This window comes from Brassica rapa, chromosome A03 (genome assembly GCF_000309985.2).
Source record: "Brassica rapa cultivar Chiifu-401-42 chromosome A03, CAAS_Brap_v3.01, whole genome shotgun sequence".
In the NCBI taxonomy this organism is placed as follows: domain Eukaryota; kingdom Viridiplantae; phylum Streptophyta; class Magnoliopsida; order Brassicales; family Brassicaceae; genus Brassica; species Brassica rapa.
The window spans coordinates 37,091,838-37,105,762 of NC_024797.2; the positions used below are offsets into that span (position 1 = coordinate 37,091,838).

General features: G+C 33.3%; 1 pseudogene; it reads left to right on the forward strand.

Annotated features, from left to right (window-relative positions):
• The first annotated feature begins 1,022 nt into the window (after positions 1 to 1,022).
• On the forward strand, positions 1,023 to 11,945 carry LOC117125764 (annotated as a pseudogene).
• Positions 11,946 to 13,925: the final 1,980 nt, after the last annotated feature.

The following is a 13,925-nucleotide window of genomic DNA, read 5'->3' on the forward strand; positions in this document are numbered from 1 at the left end:
CCACCTCATTATGAAATCCTAGACATTTTTCTTCAATAAATAAGGAGCTACTTCCTTAGTAGAAATGATAGTCTCTTCTCTATTTTAGACTTAGAACACTTCTACAAAGGGTTTAATTTTTTCACCAGACGACTGAAATGTAAGTCGTCTAGACCCTAAACATAACCCTTAAACTTAATTAACTAACTAAATACTTCATAAAATCAAATTAAACTTCAAAAGTGTTTACTATACACAAAAATAAACACGTATAGGTAAAAAAATAATTTTTCAAAAAAACATTCAAGCTTTCCAAAATCTAACCCTAAGAATACATACAATACTACAACATATGTTGCCAAACCCTAGACCAAAAAATACCATGATTCACTACCTACATTCATCTATGTTGAAAACAATTCAATTTTGTTATACTTTAATTTATATCACTTAAAACTGTTTATAATTACATGATTTTAATTTTTCGCTTATCAAAATATTTTTTAAAAAATTTATAAATTATTTTTAAGGTCAGCTACACCAAAAGACTTACTTTGAAGTTGTCCAGACGATTTCCAACATCTCAGACAATTCAGACTACTTACTAAGGCTATATTCGTAAAAATAGCTTCTGTTTTTTTGTTTGGTCACAAGGGACTGGACTATAATTTTACAAGGTTTTTATGTTAGTTTTGCATTTGATTCAAGTTTGGGTATAGGTTTGGAGTTAAAGTCAAGTTGTGGATTAGTTTTGGCAAATTCTCCTATATTTTATTACTAAATATGTAAATGACAGAAGATATTTAGTCGCCGTGATTGTTTAGACCGACGACAAATCTATAGCGTGAAGCCCACGAGGTGGCGTTTTTTGGATCCCTTCTCTCCTTCCTCGCACCAATCACCGAACTCCTTATCGTCTCCTCTCCTGCCTCCAAAACCCAGAACCTCCCCCACGAAACGGCGACTTACTGTTGTACCATAACACTGACTCAAAATCGATGACACAATGCTCCCCTGTCTGAAAACCTTTCTTCTCTCTCGCCATGACCCTCTTCTCTAGGTTCGTCTCTGTTTCAGAATCCGATGAACCTTGAGAAATCAAAAGTTACAAAGTTTCAACCTTTTTACCCTTTTTGTTTTCTGCAGATTCTTGCTCACTAAAGTGGTAACCAGATACACACAATCTCTCTACTCTAACCAGAAACATGGAACATGTCTCAAGGTTTCTCTAGTTTTGCCTCAGTTTAGAAATTTGAGTAATGGGTATCGTCAGAATCATTCATTGGCTCTTCTCCCTTACGCTAAAGGAAGATCTTTAGGTCACCGTCTCCTCACCCGAAGCTATGTAGTTAAGCAACTCTCTTTGAAATGGCTTCTTCGTAGATACTCTACCCACCAATGGAACTTACCTAGGATAAGCATAATATGGTCGTAAGCTCTCTGACATATTCGAGGAGTTTGACGAGGCGCCAGTAGCCTCTGGGAGCATAGCTCAAGTCCATAGAGGCACTCTGAAGTTTCAGTATCCAGGACATAAGGTTAAGTCCTCTGAAGTTGCTGTTAAAGTTAGGCATCCTTGCGTTGAGGAAATAATGAGGAGAGACTTTGTGATAATTAAAATGGCGGCAAAGTTAACTACTTTTGTCCCGGGTTTGAACTGGTTTAGGTTGGACGAGTGTGTGCAACAGTTTAGCCTCTACATGTTGTCTCAAGTTGATCTCTCAAGGGAAGCTTCTCATTTGAGTCGGTTTATATACAACTTTCGTGGGTGGAAAGATGCATCTTTCCCTAAGCCTGTCTTTCCGCTTGTGCATCCCTCTGTTTTGGTTGAGTCTTTCGAGCACGGAGAGAGTGTGGCTCGTTATGTTGATGGCTTTGAAGGACATGAATGGCTTAAGTCCAAAGTAGCTCATATCGGAACTAATGCTCTCTTGAAGATGCTTCTGGTTCTGCCTCTTGAATCCTTTCGTTTCAGTTACTTATATAACTTTAAAGAATCTCTCATCTCATTCTTGTTTTTCTTTCAGGTGGACAACTTTGTTCATGCTGATATGCATCCTGGGAACATTCTTGTCAGGAACAACGGTGCACATTATTTTCCTTGACGTTGGCATGACTGCAGAACTCTCGAAAACCGACAGAGACAACCTACTTGGTTTTTTCAAGGCGGTTGCACGTAGAGATGGTCGGACTGCTGCAGAAAGAACACTTAAGTTATCTAAACAACAGAATTGTCCTAACCCACAGACCTTTGTGGAGGTGATATCTTCGTTCTTGGCATCATGCAAAAGTTTCTTCATCTCTGTGGTGTTTGTATTTATATATAACACATATTGTGACAGGAAGTAGAAGAAGTGTTTAGATTCTGGGGAACAGCAGAAGGAGAATCAGTTCACCCAGCAGACTGTATAGCACCTTGGTTCGAAAAAGCGAGCGTTTCTGGCGCCATGGCGCTAAGCGCCTCATGGCGACGACCTCAACGCTTCGGAACCCCATTGCCAGGCGAGGTACATAGATCCCTGCTTTTCCTCGCTTTTTTTATTTCCTTAAAGCACTAAAAGCGGCGATTTGTTGTACCTATATTAAAAAAAAAATTGATTCAAAATTGTACACTTATCATGTATATCTAGTGGATCTAAATATACTCTTATCATGTATTAGGCGTGTAGAGGAGGGTATCCACAATCCCACTAACTTAGCACACAATCCCACTAAGCCTATTTCATCCCCTATATAATAACCTTACAAACCTTTAAGTTAAACTCATTAGCTTTTCTACTCTTATCTGAATTTGGTATTTTAATTTGGTATTTTCAGTTGGTGTTTTCTATATTTTGGTGTTTTTGGTTTTCTACATGTCTTAGCTTTCTTATGTTAAGGGAAGATATATGTATGGTTTTGTAGTTACCTTTTTTTGTTGCAGGTGGACAAAGCGCTCGCTTTAAAGCGCCATGGCGCTAGGCGCTAATCTCCAACCTCATCGCTTCATGTCGCCACACGCTTTTTCGAACCAAGGTATGCACGAGTTGTTCGAGAAAATGAGAAATCATAGAGTTAATATCGACGGCAATGTCTCCACCGTGTTGTTTACAACATTAGTTCTCGAGGTGAGTTTTAAATATCTTATTTTTCTTTGGAACAAAGCATTCATCTTTGTGATTAAAGCAATGCTTTACAGAGGTTTCGTACACATAATACCGAGGTTTTTGAGCTATGTTTTAAGGGTTGGCAACGGAAACTGGATCCAGGATATGATATAATGAGGACGTTACAGAAAATGCTGCTGAAAACGGATTGGATGAAATCACTTTCTTACACGGTCGATGGACTGATGGCTCCTTAAAAGGTTTAATCTTTTATTATTTTTTGTACACATTTGAATCTTATTGAGAGCGATAGCTTTTCTTTTGACTTAGGAGTTGAAGAAACACATCTTCTACAGAAAAGGTTCTTTTCTTTTCTTCTATTCTTAGTTTAGATTTTGCGAAATGACTAAGTTTGGAAAAAAAAATTAAGTTCAAAACATTGATTTTGACATAATTAATTATCTAGCAATTGTGCTTTAACTATACCGGTTTTATCCTTGGTCTGTACAAGTTCCTGGTGACTTAGAAATATAGCAAATAATATAGGCCAAGAGCAGGGGAAAAATAGACATCCAAATTACACATTGATTGACTACATATATATGCACTGAATGTTTTACTCCATATCACACGAATTACGGAATCTAACAATACTAAAAGGAGAATATCCTCCACTCTAAAGTTATCCACGTCACTATAAAAAATCAACCAATAGTGAAATTTTGTTTTGCCACGTCATAACTGTTTCTGTCGAAAGAAGAGAGAAACTGAGTCTTCATTTAGGCTGTCCAAAGATAAACTACAGAAATGGCCAGTTCAAGCCTGTTAATGCTTCGCCTAGAATTTCGTGTGAGCGTGGAGCTCATCTTCCCTATCTCGACTCTTAAGCTTCGTCTTCACCAGTTGCGATAGTAACTCCGTGACTGCTTCCTCGTCTTCATCAATCAATGACGCTATTAAATCTCATCTTTATTGTTTCGTTCTACCTTCCTCTCTTTCTCCTCATATATAAAATGCTCCCGTCTCTTCGTAGAAATTTACTTCGAACCACATTCATAAACCTGCTTTCAAGAATCTCAAGCTATGGCGATTGTTAGCTCTTTACCTTTGTGAGTTTACTTTGAAGGAGCACCCCAAGAATGAAAATGTTTTTCGTGAGTAAGTTTCAGAAAAATCTTTGGATATAACTCTTTTTTTTACGAAAGATCATTCTCAGAGTCTTATTACGTTGAATGATTTGTCCCCGCAATTTTTATTTTCAGATTAGCGCAAGGTCTTACTCTTAAGGAAATTTTTTTGGGTAGCTTTCTCGGATCTCTGGCCTACCTGCCTAACTCAAAGCTTGGATCTGTATTGCATGTCTGATTCCTTAAAACTAAAACTATCAAAAAGTTCCAATTTTGTTTCTTAGCCTCTGTCTAATGATTGTGAAACAACCAGAAGCTCTTTACCCGTCCTCTCTAGAATTCAATAACTACAGCATTTTCACTACGTACAATCTGATTGGTCAATAGTTTGACTTATAACATCTTTCTCATCAGGGTTTTGATGATTTCATGCTTATTTGATTAATTTTTGTTTTTGTCATTGTTTTCAGTTGGTGTATAGGATAATGGGAATTTTATCCTTGAGCATGAGGTTGGAATGAAAATTGGATGCATTGACCTTGGTTTTGAGGACCAACCAGACACTGTCACATTCACTGAAGGTTATCAAGATATCAGTAAGAGAGGCATCACACAGGACAGCTATGAATCTGAAGTTTGGCACTATAATATAGGATGTTATGAAGTGTGACAGTGCCACCATGATCATGAGTCTCAAGGCCACTATTTAGTCGCTCGAAGGACAGATGTGTTATGTTACCGCATAGAGCTCCAAGTATGCCCAGATTGCTGCCAAGAAAGGGCCAAACAGTCTCTACTGCCTTGGTGTTCCTCTCACCACCTACATTCAAAGCTCATGGAAAGAAGCTATGATGTGGTTTCCAAACTCACATATAACAATCTTTGTCTCTTCGCTAATAACTTTGTTGCTACTTCAGTAATGGTCATTTCCACTGCTCTCAACTCCAAGGCCCCCAGGAGAGTCATCTTTCATCTTCTCACTAACGAGATCAACTAATGTGGCAATGAAGTCATGGTTTGCTAGACTACGTCAGGAGTCACTACTGAGATTCAGATATTTGAGGATTTAAAATGGTTTAATGCTTCTTATGTTCCTGTTTTCGAGGAGCTACAAGAAACTGATTCGCATATCTGTTATTTCTCTTCTCACAACGATAATGGACGCAGACAAAGCAAATTCAGAAACCCCAAATATCTCATGAAGTGTAATATTCTTCAATCCCAGCTTAAAGATCTCTGACATATTTTGATATTTGAGCTTCTAGGCATTTCACAAGTTGCAATTATTTAGGCCAAGTGTTGCATCTTCAGAGACGGCTATGAGGTATGATCCATTTTCTGTACTGCATTTCTACTGGTTCATTGTAGAGAAGTTATTCTTTAACAAAGTTTCCATCTGTTTTGATGATCCCATAGTCGAATTGAGATGCATTAACAAATTAGCTATGAAACAAAAAAAGAAAGGAGAGGTCTAAGGTCTCTCTAGTAAAAGGTAACGTTGCATTTTTAATCAGCTTTTAGTAGACAAAAGTCTTGAAACTATACATTGTTTGTGTTACTCTTTTTTTTTTTTACTTTTTGTCTCAATTTTCTCTTATTCTATAGCTGGTTTGTATGGATTTATTTGGTTCCATATGAATTTTCCGTTATGTATTGTGATAGAATGGTTGTGGCACTACTCATTGCATATATAAAGTATTTGGAATCACGCATGTGTGGAAGAGGAGGCCAGATTAAAAGTTGGTGCAGCTGCGAACCAACAAGAAAAACAAACAAAGGTACGTATACAAATTTTACTATAATCTATAATATATGACTATCTATCTTCTGTCTTCCCTTCGTTGTTGTCACTTGGAGTCAGAGAATCTAATGAATCCAGCTTAGTTTTTCAGTGTATACAATGGGATATATATATATATATATATATATATATATATATATATATATATATCAGTGTGATTAATTATATAAGTTTGGTGTTGATTAATATGTAAGAGGAAGAAGCTGGTATGGAAGTTTCTGTTACACCAAGTAACATGAGTCTTAGGTGCAACGTGGGAAAGAAGACACAGAGAAATGCTTAGGATCAAGAGAAGCGTCTCCGTAGGTTACAGTCAGGTTTGCTCTCTAATCTCTTACAATCAGGTTCAGCTCACAAGCAACTGTTTTCTGGTCAATTCTGAGTATCCATTTGTTGTACTTTTGACAGTTGGAAGCTGACTGACATGACCGCATTTGATATTTTTGTCTCAGGCTCATTTCATTCTGCTACCGAACACGACGCAAAAAAGACGAGCTGGTAGATGTGGAGGAGGCAAAACACTATCTGAATAAAGCAGGTTAGCCAGAAGATGAATTGGCAGCGTTGAAGAGGCAGTTCATGTCCCCAATGTCTACCACAGTTACATCAAAAGATGGTGCAAGAAAACTGGGGTTTGTGAGCTGGTGACAGGGAATGTGCAAGGTACTGAGCTTCCTGAAGAGTGATGATGAATCTGTTGGAGAAGACAAAGTAGAGTTCGCTTATGAGATGCTGTGTTTGGAGGACCTGCCAGAAAGTGAGAGCAAGACGGTAAAGAGGCTTTGGGTGCGCTAGAGAGGATAAAGAGACACAAACTAGCTCAGTGAGTGAATCATGTTGACAAATTACTTGTGATACAGTTTGGAATTGTAATATGCAGAACATGATCGTATCATTATCATGAGAAATTATGTACTTCTGTTTTGTCTCAATTCCACCATGTTAGTTTATTGCAGAGTTCTTTGTACTCTTTCCATTACATGGTATTTTACTGGAATTACATCTTTGATCTTAATGTGTAATCTTTACTTTTGGTATTTAAACAATCGCAAAAAACTAACGAAAGAAAGACTTAGAATCTAACAAAGAGAACTAGAATGAAAGAACCACTGAACCACACAAGATAAAAAAAAATCAGTTCATGAGTTTTTGCCTCCTCTCTAAAGACACCTACAAGATTAACCGTACCACATTAAACGATAATGGCCAACAAACATTTTAAAATTTCTGTTCACAAAAAGTAAAGAAAGATTTTAAAAAATAGTGTATGAAGTTTAACAAAACAAATATTAAAGACACGAAGTAAGAAGAAAACTAAATGACCATTTATAATGGAAATTAAAATAATAAGGCTATATCAAATTAGAAATCATTTATATTTTCAATTTGTGATATTAGTACAAGATTGTAGAATGTTTTTACTGGACAAAATAATAATAAGAAAATAATGTTTGTGGATCATAGTTTTGGACTAAAAATATATTATAATGTTTTTGGATCATAGTTTTGGACTAAAAATATATCCAAAACTCCCCTAATTAGTATCTAAAAAATCATTTTTAATAACAGCGTAATAACATGATTGTATTTTAAAAAATAGTAATTTTAAAACCAACTAATATATAAAAATAAAATTTAAATAAATTGTGAATCTCTTGAGAATATGTTGATTATCATTTTAGATTTAGTTTTAATCCAGATTAATATTTTAACTATAGCTAGATTGTAAGATATTTTTTTCTTATAACTAAACAAACAATATAGTAATAATAATTGCTGGCAAAAAATATATATTAATAATAATATTTTCATAGATTTTTCAGTGTATTTAACACATACAAAAAAATTTAAAGTTTTTTTTTTAATTTAAAGCAATGAGTATTTAAATTAGCTTTACTTAGTACAATTGTAAAAAATAAATTATAATCATAAGAAAATATATTATAAAATATTAAATAACATATAAAAACATATATATGATATAAATAATGTACATAACAAAGAAATATGTGATGTGGAGATTAATAATATATTTTCTTAATAACCTAAATATGTAAGAAAATATATTTTGGATATAACTAAGATTTAACAAATTCTTTATTTATTTCGCATTTGTTCACCATCCCATATATATTTTAGATATTAAGAAAATAAATTGTAAGTTTTACTCATTTCTAATTTAAGTTTTATTTAGATTTTTATAACATAGATATTAAATACAACTTTATTTGAATAAACCCGGGCGTAGCCTGGAAAAATCTCTAGTTAGTATAGAGACACTAAAACCACATCCATAATCCTTAAACACTACTCCAACTGCTAAATACTAAATCATAATTCCTGAACCCTAAACTCAAATATAAACTATAATCATGTGATTGAATGACAGTAAAATGAATAGATAAAATAAAAGACTTTTCAATAAAGAATGCATTTCATATTAACCCAACACACAACTCTTAAATACTAAACCCAAACCAAATTTTAAAATACCAAACCTTAAACAATTATCACTAAACCCAAACCCAAACTCAAATGTAAACTATATTATATATTTATAATTTTTAAAATAAAATAAAAATCTGAAAATTGTATACTATTTTGTGATATTGGAATATACTATATAATCATCTGAAAATAGCATATAAGAGAAACTTGTGTGAATTTATATCAGTGTGGATTTGGTTGACGAAATGATAAAATTGACTTTGTAAATGCTTAGTTTTGATCATTATACATAAACCAATATTGTATAGAAATATAGTATAGTATACTAATATAAGAGTTTATTTGCTATCTAACCAAATTTGGTTTTGACCTCTACACATAAACAAATATAGTATGAATTTCATATTACAATCAATGACACAAAATGTCAGAGAAGAGAACTATCAAATTCGAAGAAATGACAAATTATTACATTTTTAAGGAATAATATAGAAATATGTCTTAAATAGTGTGATACCTTTACATAAATAGCTACACTTCGTAAAAAAAAAAATAGCTACACTAAAAAATATATACTATACTATTCGTTTCACCGAATATAGTATAGATGCCGACTTCATCTTCTTCAATTTTTCTAATTTTTTAGACATGCTGATACACATTCACTTGGCTCACCGTCATTGTTCTTCACCACCATATAGAGGTCGTCTTCATCTGATCTCTCTTTTCCGACACGGAGTTACTTTTCCGATCCGCCGTCGTCATTCTTCCGTTGGATCTGTAAAACAGTGACCAAACACATGATTTTGAGAATCACTGATTTAAGAGAAAGAGGAAAAGAAATGAAAATGTTGTTATGACTGCTCACCGTGTATGCCTTTATGTTTTTCTTACCACAATTGGTTGTCTTTCTCGTGGGAAGAAAGCAATTCTAGAAGATGTGTGATTAATGAAAGACCATGTTGTACCTTTTGCAGTTACAAATCTAATCTATTAATTTAGAGTCATATTTTTTATCTACAATCTCTGTTCTAAAATTAGGCCGCCTAGCCGCCTAGGAGGCCGTCTGGGCGCTACGCGTCACTCTTCCGCCCTGTTATATGCCAAATCGGTTTACAAAATCGGATATCCAATTTTCTCCGCCTAAGCGGACGCCTAATCTATTTTTTTTTAATTTTTTTTTAATAATATTTTTATTTATTTATTTGATCTAAAATTTTATAAATATCATTTATATTCATAATTTTGATGAAAAATACACTATATTAAGTGTATATATTATATTTGCGTGTTTATACAGTCTTAAACATGAAAATGTATTAATGTTATACACAATTAAAGATTAACATGTTTTATAACATAGGAAACAATCTAAAAATTCCGCCCCACATAATTTCCGATAATCCCCGATTTTCTCTTTAGGCGCTAGGCCCAACCCGACTGCCCGACTAGCGCCTAGCGCGTTCCCGAACAGGGTTTACAATTAACAAGTCCTAGTAGGACCACTTAAAGAATTATTTAATATGAAATATTTGATTATTTATACTAATAATAAACCAACTATAAATTTGAATTTTTTTTTAATTATAACAAAATCTGTTGAGAAAGAATCTAACAAAATCTTACTTAAAATTTTAAATATTTTTTTTAGTAATATATTCATTAATTTCGTAATTAGTAATATAATATTATATCGGAATCCCGAACATGGAATTTACAGGCAATCATGGCTTTGGTGGATCCTAATGATGTAAAACTCATAGAAAGTATACTTTATAGAAAGTATACTTTAAGTAGAATTACAATGGAAGATAGGAATGAATGGCATTTCACAAAAAATGAGAAATATTCGGTTCAATCGGGCTATCAAGTGGAACGGGTCTATCCTAACAGGGAAAAACCACCAGATTTGATTGGGCCTACGGAGGATATATTAAAAGCTTTCTGCTGGAAAGTGAGGTGTTCCCCGAAGATCCAACATTTCTTATTGCAAATCCTTTCAGGATGTATAGCGGTGATGAAAAATCTACAAACTAGGGGAATACAAGGAGATATATGTTGTGCTCGCTGTAGAGACCCGGAGGAATCAATCAACCATGTGTTTTTTGAATGTCCTCCAGCACGTCAAGTCTGGGCTTTATCTAAGATACCATCGAATCCTAATATTTTTCCTATTAGTTCTTTTTTCGCCAATATGGATTATCTATTCTGGAAAATCAATCCAAAGATGGATGACCACCAGTTTGCATGGATATTATCGTATATATGGAAAAGTCGGAACAACAAAGTGTTTAGCAATCTGGATATTGATCCAATGGATAAATTGAAAATAGCAGAATGTGAATCAACACTGTGGGCTGAGGCACAGGTAGCCAAGAATCAAATAAGGGAACATCAGGTCCAGAACAGATCCACAGAACCGAACTCAGGACGATGATGCTTCACAGATGGTTCATGGAAGGATAAGGAATTATTTTCAGGACAAGGCTGGTATAGCACTTTACCAGGATTTGATGGTTTACTAGGGGCCAGGTATGTAAGGGCATGTCTTTCACCTCTCCATTCGGAGGTGGATGCATTAATTTGGGCAATGGAATGTATGAAGAATTTAAGACAGTTTCAGGTTACGTTTGCAACGGATTGTTCTCAATTCGTGAAGATGGTTTTGGAGCCAGAAGAATGGCCAGCATTTGGAAGTTACCTAGAGGACATAAAGCTTTTGAGAAGAAGTTTTTTCAACTCAGACATTGATCATGTACCACGGACGGAGAACCTATGGGCGAATAGCTTAGCACGGAATGCTAGGAAACAACCGTTTTTCGTCGTTCACATGGATGCAGAGTTACCAATTTGGTTTACAGGGTCAATATGAGTCTGTAAATGTTTGCTGTCAAAAAAAAAATTAGTAATATAATATTGTTTTGAAATTTTAGATGCAATTTTTGTTAATGCAAGAAACACGAGCTTGATATGTATTTTAAGTGAGTAGCAAATGATTTTGTTCATAATTATATGTATTTTTTTTTTTGAAACACTCATAATTATATGTATGTTATCTAATTTTGAGCAATAAGCATCATTAATATAAATATTTTGAATAAAATAAAAGAAGTAAACTAGAAATATAGGGGTTAAGTATACTTAAGTTTGGTTATCTTCGGATATCTATTTGAGTTTGGATATTACCCCTTCGGATTCAAATATTATCCAAACTGGTAAAATAAGTAATTTGTTTTGTTGTTCTAGAATTAGATGATTTTTAGAGAGAGCTGGTAAATATATACTAGACAGACATTTATATTTCGAGTCTGCACTTATATTCTATAACAGGTGATTTGAATACTAACTTGTTAATATAGTTTGCCGGTGATTTTGTTTCAAAATTTTGATTCTTAGATATGTATATGGAGTGAAACTAATTTTTACAGATGTCCATTTTTTAAAAAAATTTTGACACTTTTGTAATTCACCGAATTCATATAAGAAGTTAAAAAAAAAACTTAACACATATTAATGAAACAAAGACGAGAACTAAAACACAATTTTATAGAGGTAGAAAATAAAATCACTTATAGAGAGTCAATAGTAAACAAATCGAGAGCAGAAAACTAATTCCCTTTTGTCATTTTACAATCGATGCTGCAAATTTGATTTAGGTGATTTGTGTCAGCCGCAAAACTTAATTTCTTTTTGTGCATACAAAATCTTAAAATAATTAAACGATATTATATTTAAGAGACGAACATTTGTATTCGTCATTTTATAATCGATAAAAATTGTAGTGTTGCAAAATGTTAAAATCATTTAATAAACAAACATTATTATAAAAACTTACTCCGCGCATGCGCGCGGGTTATCATCTAGTAATATATTGTTCAAAATGTTTATAGGGAAATTGCAAAAAATATCATTTTCAAATTACTACTTTTCATGTTTACACTAACCACTTTTACTCTCATTTTTAATAAAGAGTAAAAGACATTTATAACCCTTTGATTAACTTTGACAAAAATAATATATTGTTAAATAATCTAAACTTAAAACCTCAACTCTAAATCCTAAATCATCGACTCTAAACCCTACACCTTGAAACATCAACTCTAAACCCTAAACCCCGAAACATAACCTCTAAACCTTATCTTCAAATCTAAACCCTAAAACATCAACTCTAGACCCTAAATCATCAACTCTAAACCAAAAACCTTGAAACATCAATTTTAAACTCTAAACCCCGAAACATCAATTCTAAACCCTAAACCTTAAACCTTCAAATCTAAACCCTAAAACATCAACTCTAAACCCTACACCCTATATTTTTTTCCGAAATTCGAACCCTAAACCCTAAAACCCTAAACCATAAACCTTCAAATCTAAACCTTAAAACATCAACTCTAAACCCTAACGTAAACCCTAAAACCCAAAACCCTAAATATCAAATCTAAACCATAAAACATCAACTATAGGCTTTTAGGTTTTAGGGTTTAGAGTTGCAGGTTTAGGGTTTAGGGTTGATGTTTTAGGGTTTAGGATTAATTTTTTAGGATTTAGGGTTTAAGGTTTAATGTTGATAGTTTAGGGTTTAGAGTTGAAGTTTAAGGTTTAGGGTTTAGAGTAGATGTTTTAGGGTTTAGAGTTTAATTGTTAGGGTTTAGTGTTTAGAGCTGAGGTTTTAGGGTTTAGGATTCGTATTTCAAAAATAATATAGGGTTTAGGATTGATGGTTTAGGATTTAGAGTTGAGTTTTAGGTTTAGTGTTCAAATTTCGAAATAGTTTAATTTGAAAAAAATTAAAAAATTTATTTTTATTTTAAAATTTTTTAATTTATTTAAATATTTATTTATTATATATATAAAGAAGAAGGGTATAAGGATCTTTTACTATCTAATGAAAAATGTATTTTTGAAAATGTTTCTTTATTGGTGGTAAACTTTAGAGCTAGGTTGCGGATGTCAAACCCTCCCCACTTGACCCGCTAACCCGTGGGTTGACTGATTTTTTCGATTCAAAAAATTTGACCCGTAAGAAGAAAATATGAAACCTGCACCCGCCCCGCTTAAACCCACAGGTAATCTGCTAGACCCGCAGATAATATTAATAATAAAAAAATATTAATTTAAATATTTTTATTAAAAATAATAATAAAATTTCTGTATTTTAAATATTTTATTAAAAAATAATAAAATTTAATATTTTAAATACTTTTTATTACAAATAATAATACTTATCTATTTATTATTAAAATTAAATAATTTTTAAAAAAATCTGTTTAAAAATAATATTTTAAACAAAAATCTTTTTTATTTTAACGGGTTGACGGGTATCCGCATGTTAATTTTAGCTGACCCGCACCCGTCTCGTATAAAAATCACTCAATCCGCATCCGCACTCACGAACCAAAATTTTCAAATCACTCAGAGCGGGTCAAACAGGGCGGGGCCCGCAGATAATGATTCATATTCCCAACAACTAGTAAATTTGAATAA